The 4,369-nt window shown below is 42.8% G+C and overlaps 1 long non-coding RNA gene across 1 annotated transcript; it reads left to right on the forward strand.

Annotated features, from left to right (window-relative positions):
* Positions 1–2,319: 2,319 nt before the first annotated feature.
* Positions 2,320–4,001, forward strand: LOC121931426. The gene is made up of 3 exons (XR_006104131.1): positions 2,320–2,406; positions 3,501–3,580; positions 3,926–4,001. It is a non-coding gene; the product is annotated as an uncharacterized LOC121931426 (long non-coding RNA).
* Positions 4,002–4,369: the final 368 nt, after the last annotated feature.

A 4,369-nucleotide genomic window follows, 5' to 3' on the forward strand; every position in this document is an offset into this window, starting at 1 on the left:
GGCAACGGCGGCGTTCCGCTGTGCGGTAAACTAGCGTTCTGGCTCTCATCACGTTCCAGGCTCGCGCCCGCGAGAACACATTGGGGAACACTTTTACCCTAGTGCGGTAATCTCCTGAGTGTTGGACTCTGGAGACAGGGGTTTCCCACTCATCCATGAAGCTCACATGCTCTCAGCCTCAGGGGAAGGCACTGGCAACCCTCCTCTGAACAAATCTTGCCAAGAAACCCCATGATAGGGTTGAATTAGGGTCACCATAAGTCAGAACCAATTTGAAGGCACACAACAATAATGAAAAAGCCTGTAATGCACTGTACTTGGGGCTACCCTTGTATCAAGTTCGGAAGCGTCAATTGGTTCAGTCTACAGCCAGATTGGTTGCTGGCACTTCTAGGTTTGACCATATAACACCAGTGTTGAAATCTCTTCACTGGCTGCCAATCAGTTTCCAGGCGCAGTACAAGGTGTTGGTTATTACCTTTAAAGCCCTACATGGCTTGGGCCTGGGGAACGCCTCTCCCTACATAATCCGCCCTGCACACTCAGAACATCTGGGAAGAATTTGTTGGAATATTATAATACCAGATTAACAACAACTTCTCATAGAGCATTCACTGCTGCGTCCCCTAAATTGCGGAATGGTCTACCAGAAGAGATCTGTTTTATTACCACCTTAGATGCCTTTAAGAATGCACTTAAGATGGATCTCTTCCGGCAGGCATATCCACCTGATTCCGTATACGAGATTATGGTTAATGCTCTGCACCTGATTATGACTGAATAACTATTTGATTGTCGGATTTTAAGGAACTAATAGGAATGTGCAATTCAGTATTAGTATTTTAGAGATTGTTTTTCTGGAATTGTACTGTGTTATTTTAATGATGTAATCCCACTTCAATCCTTGGGAGAGGCAGGAAATATAAATTATTATTATTATTATTATTATTATTATTATTGGATTTTGGTAGGGGTGGGTGAGATAAATATGTTGGAAAAGTGAGAGAACACAAGAAGATTAGAAACAGGATACAATTGCCTCTGGGCCTGCAACTGTAAATACACAATAAACAATCACCCAGAAGCATCCCAGAAGAACGGCCTCTGGAGAGATTCTGCAAACAAGAAGTCCATGCTGTGTTTGTTCAGTGGAAGGGTGAGCATGCGATGGGTTTCTTGATACTGGGAGGGTTTGTTACTGGAGCGGAGAAACAACCATTATGGTAGATTAAGGTGGTAAGGAAGAAGGGGAGGCACAAAGGCATTTTTTTGTCCTGTGTAAATTGTTTCAAACACTGCCTCCTCTTTGGCCTTATTAATTGTGAATGGTTTGTCTGCTAGTGGAGGCACCCTTTAACTTGGGCTCATTTTAGTAAGTTTTAGTTTGTTGGTAATGCATGAAATTTCACCTTAACCCTCCACCTTGAACTATTGCCATCTTGTAAAGGAGATACTATTAATGGCTAGATCCTTCCCTCCCTTACCTATATATTCACCTGCAAGCCCCAAGAAGTGGAAAAGCTTAGAGCAGTGGTTCCCAACCTGTGTGTCGGGACCCCTTTGGGGGTCGAATGACCCTTTCATGGGGGTCGCCTAAAACCATTGGAAAACATCTATTTAATTACAGTTATGAAGTAGCAATGAAAATAATTTCATGGGTTTGGGTCACCACAACATGAGGAACTGTATTAAAGGGTCGCGGCATTAGGAAGGTTGGGAACCACTGGCTTAGAGGCAGTGGTGCTTGCAGGCTGGGTAGGGACTGGTGATTTACTGCTTATGAGCCCCTTCCCTTTCCCCCTGAACTGAAGAGATGACGCTGCTTTCATACTGCAGAGTTAATGCAATCTGACATGGATTTGACTATCATTGCTCCTTCCTTTGGAATCCTGGGGTTTGTATTCATTGTGGCACTAGAGCTCTCTGACAGAGAAGGCTAAATAGCTCACAAAACTACAAATCCTAGCATTCAATAGCATTGAGCCATGGCAGTTAAAGTGGTGTCAAACTGCATTAATTCTGCAGTATAGATGCAGACTGAGACAGGAGAAGAGATTACTATTTAGTATCATAGAAACACAGAATCACAGAGTTGGAAGAGACCACAAAAGGGGGGGGGGGAGGCTTTGCAGGAACACACAATCAAAGCACTCTCAACAGATGGCCATCCAGTCTCTGCTTAAAAACCTCCAAAGGAGGAGACTCCACCGTACTCCGAGGGAGCGTGTTCCACTGTCGAACAGCCCATACTGTCATTTCTCTTCACCCAGTGGACTTCTTTTCCTTCAAAATGAAACTGGCAGTGTTAAGCACTCTTTTCCAGACTCTGTGACTTTAGTGGTGAAGTCCCAGTAAGCCAGTGTGGCATAGTGGTTTGAACGTTGGACGGTGACTCTGGAGAGCAAGGTTCGAATTCCTGCTTGGCCATGAAAACCCACTGGGTGACCTTGGGCAAGTCATGCTCTCTCAGCCTCAAAGGATGGCAGCAGGAGATCCCCTCTCAAGAAAGCTGCCAATGTTAGATTCTCCTTAGGGTCACCTTAAGTCAGAAACGACTTGAATGCAAACAACCAACCCAAAATATAATTTGATCTTTTTAATGTAGATTGAGAGAGTATAACACAATTGCCTTCTTGATGACTCTTGTATTGATTAACCACCAGGAGGAGCAGTGAGCCATCAAACCCTTGGGTCCACTTTTGTGACTAGCTGTCTGTGGCCTTCTGCCTTACTATCTTGTGTAAATGTTTTGGGATCGGAGTGGGGGTTCTATCAAGCATTTCTTGCTTTCTGTTCGATTCTGTAACAAGGAACAGAAAGACTTTCCTTCTGGCCCTTCTTTCTTCAAATATATTCTACTTGGGGAACACCCTACCCAGAATCCTTTGTATTTGCCTTTGCTGATGGAAACCTTTTGTTTCGTATCTCTCTGCTCACTGTTCTGTGCGTTTGCTCTTTTCCCCCCCCGGATCTAGGAATCTCTCTTATCCGGGATCAAGTAAAAAGTCTTTTGTTCTTTTTTGCCTTTTTGAAAAGCTTATCGTTGACCTTGAAGTAGTTTTGATAAAGAGCTGAGAATAGCAAACAAGCCAGTGTTCATATATTGTGCACATAACAGAATTATAAAGGGAAATGTAACACATTTGAGATTAACTGAGAAAAGGAAGTTGGCAGCATAAGCTTTTGTAGACTATGGGCCAAAACACACTGCAGAAATAATCCAGTTTGAGACCGCTTTAACTGCCCTGACTTAATGCAAGAAATTCTGGGAACTGTAGTTTTGTAAGACATTTAGCGTTCTCTGTAAGAGAGCTTTGGGCCAGACAAACTACAGTTCCCAAAATTCCATAGTACTGAGCCAGGGCAGTTAAAGCGGTCTCAAACTGGATTATTTCTGCAGTGTGTTTTGGCCCTAAATCTACTTCAAACAGATACAAGCAGATATTGAAGTAGATCTTAAAATAGGTAATCCTTCTCTCTCTCTCTCTCTCTTCCAGCAGGAAACCCTAAAGATTAAAATCTGATGTGGTTGTTGTGGTTGTGTGCCTTCAAGATGTTTCTGATTTATGGTGACCCTAAGGTGAGCCTGTCATTGGGTTTTCTAGGCAAGATTTGTTCAATGGAGGTTTGTCATTGCCTTCCCCTGAGCTAAATATAAGTGTGCTATGTAAATTGGTGTGCATTTTTGCACATTCATGTTGACAATTGTCTTCACTTTGTTGCACAAATCTGCATATATCTGCATCTATTCACCCTCCCTCTGCTGAAAGTGCACAGCCATCTGAATGCATATATGCATATGAAGTAGGTGGACAGCAACAGGTGTGATAATGTGTATTTCTGCAAATTTTGGGTATTTAGGCTCTTTATATTCATAGCAACAGATTTAAGAGTGGTTTAATAGGCCTTTTCTTTCTCCCAGCAGGACACTTGGAAACTGAAATTTCTGGAAAAAGCACAAAGCCTCCCCCCATCCAGTGAAATTTAAGGAGTTTTTTGAGTGGTGAGCGATTGTGTGTGGCCGGATCACATTGTATTTGACTGGAATGAGGAATATTTTAAATGTGTAGACTAGCCCTTGGTCTATGAAAGCACTAGCTTCTTTCTAACAGAATTACAGTTAGGTGGAAAGGGGCAAGTGTTTCCCTTTGGGATTAGGAGGAACAATGTGTTGTGTTTGCAGACTTAGAAAAAGAACATCTGAAGCCAAGTAGGAATGTGGGCGCATACTGGCACTATTGTTTGATGGGCTCTGGAAGAAAATCAGTCAGTCAGAGGAACAGAATACTGAAGAGGATGTTTTGGGAAGGGACAATAGCCAAAAGGAACCTGTTATACAAGAGATATATCTACACTACAGACTTGGCTT

The sequence above is a fragment of the Sceloporus undulatus genome, chromosome 5 (genome assembly GCF_019175285.1).
Source record: "Sceloporus undulatus isolate JIND9_A2432 ecotype Alabama chromosome 5, SceUnd_v1.1, whole genome shotgun sequence".
NCBI classification, from domain to species: Eukaryota; Metazoa; Chordata; class Lepidosauria; order Squamata; family Phrynosomatidae; genus Sceloporus; species Sceloporus undulatus.